The following is a 12,382-nucleotide window of genomic DNA, read 5'->3' on the forward strand; positions in this document are numbered from 1 at the left end:
TATCTGAGACGAGTCCCAGGGAGGTTCCAGTACTGATAGAGTAGCAGAAGCCAGAGGCCTTGTCATAGATCAATGAGTCAGTGCAATGAACACTTGCAAACAGAGAAGAGTGGACGAAATGGTATACTGTGGGCCACACTGACACACACTACAGCCTCCACAACAAGATTTTTATTTTTTTCTCTTTTGGGGGAGGAGAGGTTGCAAGGGTAGAAGGCAGGTACGTGGGGAGGAGGACATGAGTGGACTGGGGTACAAGATGGGTACATGATGTGAAATTCTCAAAGAACCAATAGAAAGTTAAATAAATATTTAGAATATGACAGGAACGGCATAAAATGTAGGAAATGCCTGGTGTGTGGCTGGTAAATAAATGGCTCGTAATCTCACTGCTAATTATGGCTACTATTATTACCACTCAAATACTGGGAAACTTGGTCATTGAAGCAAGTAGCACTGCAGTGTTCTTCAGCAAATAAAGTGCTAGAAGCACACAGCAAGAGCGGATCTTTATCACTGGCCTGACCCAGTGCTTATGGGAGCAGGTAGCACTGAAATGAAAATGTCTGCTGTTGCTATTGCCCCAGGATCCTGCACTGCAGCCCTGGCTGACCTAAGACTCATTACGTAGGCCGGCCTGAGTGCTCGAATTATGAGTGTGCACTATACCTGGTTTTTTCTCCTTCCTATGAGTAGGATGGTTACCCAGTGTTGTCTTGCAAACAGTCACCCTGTAGGAATAAAAAAAATACTTATTAAAGGCCTACTTATGCCAGATGTGGTGAACAAAACTGATTTCATCCTTGTTGGTTGTCATCCTAATGGCGGGAGCTGGGTAACAAAGCACAATGCATAAAATAACTTCAGAGATCGATGAACACCAGGAAGAAAAATAGAATATGACGGCCAGATGGAATGTGTCTTGGTAAAGGCTATTTGAAATAGTTGGTACCTTCTATTCTGGTGCAATTAAACTCCTGGGTACACCCATGAACTAAGTCCAATCAGACCAACTTCCAATTGTCCCCTCAAATTGACCCACTTGCATTTCATTTTGAAAGTAACTCTCCCTCCCCCACAGCCCAACGTGCCCATTGATTGGTCCAACTTAAATTTCCTTGGAATTCAGAAAAGGATTCTTTTTTTCCCCCTAAGGAATTCCAACAAAAAGAAAAGGACACCCCTGGGCAGCTGGTGGCATAGGCCTTTGACCCACATACAATTTTCCTATCAAATGGAATGGTAATTGATCAAAGTGAAAAATGTTATAGAAAGAGATATTGCTGCCATGTTTCCCAACCGTGCGTTTCCCAGCCAAGTCTCCAGATGGAATCACCGAAGCAACACATCCTTGACTTAAATGTGACTGTTTAACAGTTATATTGGGTAGGCCATATTTTCCACAAGGAGGTGGTTGCTTGTCTTAGGAACTTGAGACTCTTAACAGACTTTTGGGTGAGAGCTTTCCAGGATACCACTCTTTCGCTCACACTTCCTGCAGTCACAGAAGTCAGAGTCCTAGCCTTGGTGTCAGGGGAGGGGAACAGTAGAGCGAACTGTTACACAAGCCTCTCGTGCTGGCTTGTAGAGTGTCTGAGGATAGTGACTGTCAGGAGGGCTCCATTGTCTGTGTGGGCCTGTCCAGCCTCCACTACCCTTTCTTATGGCTTTCGAGCATTCTGGTTTTACTTTCCTGCCCTTCTCACAGAGCACAGAGCATTGACACTACACTGTAAGGCAAAGCCCTCCTCTTATTCCAGTCTCGTGGGCTGGGAATAGATATGGGGCTGCAACTAGGTCAGATAGATGCCTTCTCTGGGATTGAACCCGTGAGTAGAGTGATCAAACTGCAAATAACACGAAGTCATGCATCCCAAGGCGACGTGGAGCAACCTGTCACTCCTACATGTTCTCCTTCCAAATCTGTAATTCCTACCTTCCCTTTGTCCTCTCAAGAAACTTCATGCCGTTCCACTGAATTTTCCAGAACAGTTAGCATGAATTATATTTTTGTGCCTTGAAAGGAAAGATTTGAAGCAGTCGTTGGTATAGCTGTGACTCATCTGCTTGTTATCATCCTTTGAAATGGACATATAAAGCTTAGGACCACAGTTTGGGGTTGGGAGAATGGCTCAACAGGTAGGAGAGCTTGCTGTGCCAGCAAGAGGACATGAGTTTGAATCTCTTTGCATTCACATAAAAAGCCAGGCTTTCCTATGATCCTTTGCCAGCCAACCTACTTACAAGGTTGGGCTTCATGTCCAGTGAGGGACCCTGTCTCAAGGGAATAAGGCAAAGAGTGATAGAGGAAGCTACCCAATGCCCTGTTCCAGCCTCCACATGCCTTTGTTCAGACGCATGCACCTTCATGCTTACATGCATATATCACACATGCGACACACACTTTATACACACTTAGACACTCCCTACTCTCTCCCCCCTCTTCCCCTGCATTTTCAGTTGACCTGAATTTCATGTCTGGAGATCTTCAGACATAGAACCTATAAATTCTATGCTTCTTACATGTGTATCTTTGACTTTAGAGGAAATTTGGAAGAAGATCTCTTTATGTAGCCCTGGCTGGCCTGGAACTCTCTACATGGCCCAAGGTGGCTGTAAGCCTGTGGAAGTTATATGTCAGCCTTCTGCCCTCCTGGAATTTCAGGCCTCAAAAACTTTGTTCAGCTATGGATGGGTTTTTTTTTTCCTCTAAAAGGATTTTTTTAACTTGTTCGTTGTTTTGGTTTTTTTTTTCCTCCCAAGAAGCCTGCACCTACAATCCCAGGAGTTAGCACTCAGAATATAGAGACAGGGTATGAGTTAGAGGGCAGCCTGGGCTAATTGGAAAGGCCCTGTTTCAAAACCCCAAAACAAAGACAAAAAACAAACAAACAAAACAAAACAAACAAACAAAACAAACCTATATTTAAAATAAAAATGTCATCTGCAGAAGGTAGAGCGAGTGTCTCAGAGACACGAGAGGTTAAAAATGACACACGGTGGTGGGAATGGAGGTCGTTTTGTATAGAAAGATCCCTTAGGGCAATGTGGTTCCTTTTCCACTCAGCACTCCCGTGATATAGCAACAACTTGTTAAATATGATTACATAGTAATGGGGGAGGGGCTCTCAGCACAGACTCTGGAAACAGTAGAATGAGATCAAATCAAAATGGCTTGAAATCTGGCTTCAAGGATTGGCACTAAAAATCTTTTGTTTGTGTTATTTTGCCTTTTTAAAAAGGTGAGCCACTAGGAATGGAATCCAGGGCCTTGTACGTTTGAGGAAATACACTCTGCTGAGCTAATACACTTTGCGTATTAGCTACACTCTAACATTTTTGCGTTTATTTTTCCAAGCTGTGCTAAGTTGCCCAGGCTGGCCTTAAACTTGTAATCTTACTAAGCCCAGTCTCCTAAATATCTGGAATGATAGACATGTGCTCCTTGCTTTGGTTATTGAAGAGAACACATTTGGAGCAAGAAGCTTTATCCTTTCACCTTTACCAAAATGTGTTCCTACAGTACCACTCAGAATTCCGAACATCCAGTAAGCTTATCAGTACAAATAGGAAATCCAAGACAGAAATAGGAGAAACATATACTAGGTACAGGGGTTACCAAGAGAAATGATTTACTTCCACAAACACAGAAAGCCCTGATAGCTAAGACATGAAATCAAGGAAGACACACTATGTCATCTTGTTACTATTCAAGAGACCTTGGAAGATAAACACAACAGCTTCCTGAATCAGATTTCTTGGAGTGCTTTTTTTCTCAAGCTACTTCTTCAACCTTGAACATTGTGAAGTGTGCTCATTCCTCTACATATGGGCTCACAGACCTTAACATAAAGGATCCATTTCTTACAGGTTAGCACCAGCTGGGTTATGCAGTTACAGCTAGAAGGTGCTGTAAGTTCACTGCCAGCATGGGGTACAGGGGAAAGGTGCAGGAAGCTGAAGGTGTCTGATGTCTCTGGCTGACTCATAACAATGCATGGCTTCAGGAGAACCTTCCTCTTGACCGTCCTTTCCTCTCACATAAATTTCTCATATCTTACACATCTATAATAAAGTGTGTGGGTTTCTCTAGGGATGAGAGTGAGAGCAGAGTTGGCTGTTCTGAGTGAGGCAGAGTAAACATGGGATTTAAACTGTAGGTCTAGGATTAATGTTGAGAAGATCCGCAGAGTCTCTATGATTTTCTTTCAAATCTATAAAATTGACATAAGACTACTGACTGTCTACAGCAAAGGAATAGTGTGTTGGAAGAATGTACCAGTGTTTTCGATGACATCCCGGGGGGGGGGGGGAGTTTTGTAGAACTCACAAGTGGCTATACGAACTTACAACGTTTTCTTTGCATGACTTCTGGGTAGATGGTGGGGAAGGAATAATAGCATTGGAAGTCAGTGGTGTGGGCTCCACCTCTGGGACGGCATGTGTCTGCTACTGATGAGACATTTTATTCATTTCTCATGATTTTTTAAAAAGATTTATTTATTTATTTAATGTATATGAGTACCACCATCCCTGTCTTCAGATACACCAGAAGAGGGCATCAGATCCAATTATAGATGGTTGCAAGCCACCACGTGGTTGCTGGGAATTGAACTCAGGACCTCTAGAAGAGCAATCGGTGCTCTTAACCTCTAAGCCATCTCTCCAGCCCTCTCATGATTTTTTTTTTAACAAGGTCTTTTATAATAAGTAGCCCTTGGTGACCTTAAACTTCAGATCCTCCTACCTCAGCTTCTCCAGTGCTGGATAGACAAACACCACCTATCATGCCTGGCTCCCTGAGTTCTCTGCTAAGGGCTAAGTCTGAGTTTGAGTCTGTGTACCATTTTCTTTGCTCTGTCCAAGCATCCTTCCTTCTCCTCTGCTTCATTCTTGTGCCTGTCTCCTGTTCCTTGTGGAAGTGTAAGCTGTTTTTAGAAGAGTCTTTCCTAGAAATGAAGGAGTGCAGTAACACTGGCTGTTGAGCAGCTCTTGTCCCAGATTTGGCTTTTGAAGATCTCTGGGGAGAGCCTTTATCTCTCCCCCTTACCACTGGTGCTGAACTCCCTTGTTTCTTCTCTGCCTCAGACACGTCCATGTCTTGCTTTGTGCTCTCATATGTCATACATTTCATTGTCCCTTCTGAGTTTGCTCCCCAGAACACTCCGAGTAACACATGGTAAGGTAAGGTTAGGCTATCATTAAAGTGTCAAGTGCCAAGTCCTGTGCCTGGCACATCGTAGGCACGCAACAATTCTAAGCTATGAATAAAGTTTCTCTTCTTTGGAAACCAAAACCATGAGTTGGAAATGCTATGCAAAGTTCAAAGTGCAACTAGTGCATGTCCTGTGCTCACAACTGGGGAGAAGAAACAGAAATGAGCAGAATATATATTTATCGTGATAATTATAGTTTACTTGGCATTTTCTATGTTCATGGACTTGATGAATGTTATTTTTAATTTTTCCAACCTGCTTTGGCGCATGCCATGTTTCAACAGGAGAAATAGACTCCCAGAAGGCTCCTGTTGGTCCCGAGCTGTGACTGGCTAAGCAGGCACTTGGATCCCACTGGACTGCAATCCATGCTCCTTGTGAACCTGGCCAGATGTGGAATTTGGTCCTGCTTCTTTTCAGTGGGACACATTTTTCTCCAAAATGAAAGCCTTTTTATCTATATGCTTTCCGTGACAACTGACTTTTTTTTTTTCTGTCTTGGGTCACCAATGTAAATTTCAGTCCCTTTAGCAGCCTAGCCTGTCTCTAGCCCGTGGCTCCAGTCTCTCTTCTCCTCCTACTCCTCATCTGCACTGAGATTAGCCTCAATGTTGGCTGCAGTCCTGGCTGCAAGCCTTATCCCTTTGTTTCTGCCTGATGTTCTCTTCCCACCCCCGCCCCTGTCTTTGCGTTTAGCTCCTCCTTTAAGGCGTCCTCCAAGGCTCCTATCAAATGTTATCTCCATCTCAGAACACAGGTTGCAAACTTCCTTGTGCATCCTTCTCACCTAACCTTTTAGGGAGTAAGTCCTTATCCTCTTTCTTGTTTTTCCTTCTTTCCCTCTTGGATACGTTGCTCAGTAAATAGTTGTTGGAAAGCTTTGGATATCCTCACTTAAAGCTCAAAAACTCTCCGGTAAGTTACTTTCGATCACTGAGGGCAATCTCTCACTATTCCTTACAAGGTCCCACCCCCATTCCTTCACATCAACTTTTCTGAGTTCATCTGTCTACTTCTCTTCACATCAAATATTCTGGCCTCATTGGTTGCAAGCAAGTTCCTGCCTCAGGACCTTTGTGTGTGCTGTGCTTTCCTCTAAGCCCCTTTTCTCCTCTTCCTTTGGGGGTTTTGCTTAAATGTTGCCCTCTGAGATTGTGAAAGGCTTCCTCTGCTAATCTGCCTAAACTATGACACTTTTTTTTTCTACAAAATAAATAAATCATCATTCCCCTTTTCCTCTGCCTCCCACAAATACTCTTCATCATCCTCTGTGGCTTTACATATTATCTTCCTCTCTCCATCAAACTGATGTGTAAGATTCATCAGGGCAAAGATCTTCCTATGCCCCTTCCCCACTGTATTCCTTGGATCTCAGAATGCTGTCATGCATCATATGTGTGCATTAAGTACTGAATGGATGGCTGTGTCATCCCTTCTGATGGTCACTGCTTTTCCTGGCCTCTTGAGTACCAGCAAGCCCCCACTGAGTCTCTCAGCAAAGAAGACCTAAAAGTACATGCTACTATCTACAGCCCCCTATGAAAATTGTGCTAGCCTCCTGCTATCAAGCTGTACACACTTAAGGACTCTCAGGGGAAACTTGCCCGTGAGAAACCTCCTGCTCCCCTTAGCCTTATGCTGCTGCTGCTGCTGCTGCGGCTGCCGCTGCTGCTTGTAACAATTAAACAAAATAATGTCTTCTCTTGCTGACTCTCTCCTCAGACTAAGGAACCAGCTTCTGAAAGTAGGGCAGCACTAGAAATCCTTGAGCTGTGTAAACCTTTGATTTATCTCCATTCTTAAGAGAGAAAAATCAAAAAGCAATCGGAAAGAATTGGAAAGCTTGAACTGATCAGGACTTTCCAACCTTATTCACCCAAAGCAAAAGCTACAGTGCAGAGGCTATGGTGATGACTGCCTCTTACCTTTCTTTCTTTTACATATATATAGAAAAAACAAAGGTCGTGCTGTGTAGCCCAGGCTGGCCTCAAAACCAAGATCCTCCCTCCTCTGCCCCCTAGAGGTGGATTACATGTGGGAACTGCCCTTCCCAGAATGCACAGCTGTTTGGTATCCCAGGTTACAAGGTGTTGAATGATGTCTGCCTCTGTGCCAGCTGGGCTCAGTGATCTCACCATGTTTATCAGGTTTCTGAGGACTGGTTATGTGTCTGCCTCTCTGTTTAAGAAGCCCTGCATTAAGTACACAACAACCTCCTTACTGTGCAGGCCCTAGGACCTTTCTGTCAGTCCAGCCTTTTGTTCAGGAGTCTGTCTTCTGCTTGCCCACCTCTCCTTGACACCAGCATATAGGAAGCACAGCTCAACACAAATCATTGAGAAAAGTAAAATGTGAAAACAATGTGCCCTCCCATTAGAGTTTGAGATGCTAAGTTCTCTTTGACCTAAATATGAGTTATACCCTAACTACACTTGTTCATACTTAATATACATGAAATGTCTCCTTTCCATTTTTTTCTAAAGAAATACAGTAAAAAGAAAAAATAGTCAGTAGAATTGGTAGTTACTAATTATCCTGATGTTTCTTTTGCAGACAGATGTTAGCATAACCTGAACACCTCAGAGGTCTCTGTTTAGAGACTACTGAAGTTTATCTTTATTTAATTTATACTTTTTTTCTTTCAGTTTTTCTTTTTGTTTGTTTGGGTTTTGTTTTTTGTTTTTTGTTTTTTTGAGACAGGGTTTCTCTGTATAGCCCTGGCTGTCCTGGAACTCACTCTGTAGACCAGGCTGGCCTCGAACTCAGAAATCCACCTGCCTCTGCCTCCCAAGTGCTGGGATTAAAGGCGTATGCCACCACCACCCGGCTATTTAATTTATAAAGCATATAAATTCTATTCTTTTGCTGTTATTGTTGTTGTTGGTTTGGTTTTTCAAGACAGGGTTTTTCTGTGTAATTCCTGTTCTGGAACTAACACCGTAGACCAAGCTACCCTTGAATTCAGAGATACGCCAGCCTCTGCCTCTGCCTCCCAAGAGCTGGGATTAAAAGCCTGTGTCACCACCTCCAGCAAATTCTATTATTTCTAAGTTTTTTTTTAAATCTGTAACTTTCTGACAAACAAACACAACTGACCTTTTGTTCATTGTAAATGACCCTTAAGCCAATATTTGCTTGATCTGGCTCCAGAATTTGCTTCTGCTCAGCACTTAGGCTGATCAATTTTCAGAGATTGTAGGAGAAGAAAATAAATTCTGTCTCCAAATGATGTTTATAATCTCATATCTAAATTAAAACATGTCGATTCCACAGCCATAGTCACTATGGAAATAGAAACATATAGGCCTCGATTCTAAATCAAGAGAGTGTTTAGCTGGGTGGTATATATTTTCCATCATGTTTTTAAAAAATCTGTTACAGTGTATGCATTTTCAAAGACTTGGATTTGATAAGCCTTTAAGAAATAGTACATGTGCTGGTCAGAGTAGAACGGAGTGTACACTGTGTGTGGTTTCAAATGGGACGTGTAACATCTTTTCCTACTAATGAAAGCCATGTCGAGGTATTAGAATTGCTATGAGATTTTTAAAAATGAAACAAAAGCATCTATGAAATAAGCCCGTGGAAGCTTCTATAGTAAGCAGCTCTGCCCAGCCACCTCTGCCCATGCTCCTCTGAAATCCCCATGCTGTATTAATACTGGCAAGCAGAGAATGGATTTCAGAGTTTAAATAGAATTGCCACTCATGTCTCAATTTACACGTAATTATCAAGCTTAATTTAGCTTTAGAAACCGCTTAAAAATATATTTGCCAGTCCAAAAAAAAATTTGTTAGCTTAAAAAAGCGAGGCAATAATAGAAGTAATTTATTCTAATGTTGCGGCGTGCAAAAAGATTTTAAACTTATTTAGAAGTTTTAAGAAGATAGAAAGAATAGTTTATTCAGATGAATAAACTGTGAATGTCTCCATCCTTTTAAATACCACCCCCAGCAATTAGTTAACAAATACTCCTTTACCCAGTATCTGCATGCCTACTGTGTGCCAGGCAATGTTCTAAAATCGAATGTCACCCTCCAGATCACATAAAACAAGCATATGCTGTGATCATTTTGCTTTAAATATCACAAGCCAAGCATATAACTCTTTTACATAAAATATATCATTATTCTTGTTTAAAAATTATGAAGTCCCTTTCTTTCAAGTTCAGATGTTTTTCAGAGTTAAAATACATTGTCTTCACATCTCTGTTCTGATGATGGAAACCAGTTCCTACCTACCTTTGGTCAGGTTTATTTTCTAAAAACTAAAAGTGGGAACAATATTTTTTAAAAAAAAATGTTTTGGCAAAGACAATCCATCCTTGCTCACTAATTGCTCATCAATGGTTAAATGAGAGGGGTTCATTCTCCCCTTTATGGTAGAAGGGTCGATTGCCAAAATGTAGTGTGTCCCCCCCCACACACACCTCCAGGCATGGAATTGGGTCAGAATCTCTGCTGACACCCAAACTCAGAAGTCATTTGCTTATATACACCATGCAGGACCATGCCATGAAATATATAGGTTAGCCCAACTAGGAGACGTGTTCAGAACTTCAGCCATTTGGACAGCCTTTCTGAGTGCAGCTTGTCTCATAATTAGCCAGAATGTGAAGATCTTTCTTGGTAGCAGCTGACGTCTTCCAGTCATGCCTTCAAACGCATTGGGGATAATGATGTGTGAAACCAGGATGTGTGACGGTTCCCCCTCCCTTCTTCTAATGGGGACCAACACACCAGCCATCTACAGCCTCTGCTCTTCTCTGTTTAACCTTGTTCACTGTAACAGCCCTGGCTTCAGACCTCTGAACTGTTTGAATCCTTTGACATATCGAGTCTCCCATGACTAGATGTGAATGGCGAGCTTTTTCGGGTGTGGGGGTCACCTTATCTGCTCTAAATGTTATAGACTGCTTACAAATAATAGATTGGGAGGCTCATGGGAAATTCTGTCCAGAGAATGTGACATTGAGAGCTCTTAGCTGCAAGTAACTTGCAAGGGGCTGAGACTTCAACATTAAGAAATTCAGCATTTTTTTTTTCATTTCTTTTTTTTTTTTCTTTCTTTCTTTCTTTCTTTATTTATTTTTTTTTGAACATGAAATGCTTTTTTATAGCGTGTTTTACAAGGGGAGGGGGTAAGAGGGTCCAGGTGGTGGAAAAGTACAAAATCTTCTTGGCCTGTGCCTTGAAACATGTCATGGTCTATATGGTACACTGCCTTGAATTATGATCTACCTGCAGTTCTTCAGAAGATATGGTACACTGCTTGAGTTATGGTCTCCCTGCTATTCTTAAGAAGACATGGTACTCTGCTTTGAGTCTATCTGCAGTTGCTAAGCAGGATCTTGCAGCTGCCAAGCTTCAGAGGACATTGTGCAGGTGGGGAAAGGTAGGGGGTAAGGGTAAGGGCGAGGGTCCTGGCTTCTGGCATCTCCCCCTTCTCTGTTTAGTTAGAGAAGGCTTCTTATGTTCAATCCCAACTATGTGAGTTTTGAATTTGGATGTCTAATTATGGGGGGTCTTAGACAAGTTCACAACCCCAAAACACTGATGTGAGACAAGTCACATCGATGGTCGAAGGCTTTAGGCTGTCGACGATGGGCAACGTCAAGGGACTCCGATGTGGGTGAAAGGAGGGTGAGAGCCCTGTCTTAGGCCATGTAGGCTGCACCCACTCCCAGCACCACGCACTCCTTTTCGGCTGCATTGGGTGGGCCCCTGGGAAGTGGACCTACAATAATCCCGTCATTGGGCTAACTCACAGCCATCCTAGTCTCTTGTAAATGTTCAAGTTACCAACCATTTGTCAGTTTGGGGTGTAATATTGTCATAAAGGAAGGCTCCCCAATGTTAGCGGCCATATCAAGGGTGGCCTTGGTTTAGGAAAAAGCCAATTTTTGTTGTGGTGATCAAGAGGCCAAGCTCTCTAGCGAGAGAAATGAGGGCAAAGCCAGGCATACCAGGAACCCTTCTGGAGGGCGTGGAAGTCTAGGGGTCGACCGTAGGGGGAGGCAGGGGAGCTGACAGTTGAGTCAGTCTCCTGCGGAGTCACTTCTGGATCCTCTGCAATTTTCAGCTGATGGTAATGAAATTCAGCATTTTAAGAAACTGTGATCAGGGGCCTCAAGTCTGATGAGACTGGGTTAAGGTGATCTCCCTCCACCTACAGTTTCCTTTCAGGCTACAGAAAGTTGCCTCAGGGTCCAACCTTATGTACAGCTCCAACAATGTCCAGGTGAGCAGAAGGTCTCCATCTCTTTGGGACTGGAGACCTTTTCCCAGAAGTGATCTTGGTTGACTTATTTAACTGTTGCCTATGGCCAGACTTGTGCTACATGTTCATTTCAAAGCTAATCAGTGATATGGCTGGTTTAGATCAACAATAGGTCTAGTTGCTACCAGGGGTGGGGCCGTTCCTCTGAAAGCACAGTCGTTTTTAAAAGATGATACCTGCTAGAAAATCAAGCTGCACTGGAAAGAGGAACGTGGAGAGGGGATGGAAATGATGGGTGTAGCCAGAGTTGTCTGCTACATACAATCTGGGAGAGGAACACAAGGACCTTAAACTATGACATCAGACAGCTGTGTCAGAGTTGATGGGCATAGTCTCATAGGTTAGCAAAAGGAAAGTAGAGTGATATATAGCTTTCAGATGGCAACCCTTAAAATGTATATATACCGGCATAACAAAAACAGTATAGATGTATTTAATGTGAGAAATTTCTACTTAGTACAAAAATAGAAATTGTCTTAATCTTTTTTTTCACGTATGCAGTCAACTTGCTTTGTAAATTAGCCACTGCAAGTAACAACAGAATTTAAGCACTTAACGTTCTTTGTGCCTAAAGTTCAAAATATTATCAGTGGAGAGAATTAATTAGCTGAAGTCATCTAAATAAACTTTGTAATTTGTTTTCCTTTAAGTTTGATTTGACAGTTAGGTTAAGCCCAGATTTTTTGGGGGGGATGTTTCTGATGCTACTTGGCATGCCTTTGAAATACATTATGTGTTGCCGCAGTATTTACTCCATCAGCATTTAGATGTCACCAGAGAGGCATACGTCCTTGCACCGTGATAGACGTTATCAGGCACTCCCTCAGTAGCAGCAGCTAGTCACATTGAACTTCAAGAGGCAACCAAGGAAATGTCAAGAAGCACTG

The sequence above is a fragment of the Grammomys surdaster genome, unplaced genomic scaffold (genome assembly GCF_004785775.1).
Source record: "Grammomys surdaster isolate TR1022 unplaced genomic scaffold, NIH_TR_1.0 126546, whole genome shotgun sequence".
Taxonomy (NCBI): domain Eukaryota; kingdom Metazoa; phylum Chordata; class Mammalia; order Rodentia; family Muridae; genus Grammomys; species Grammomys surdaster.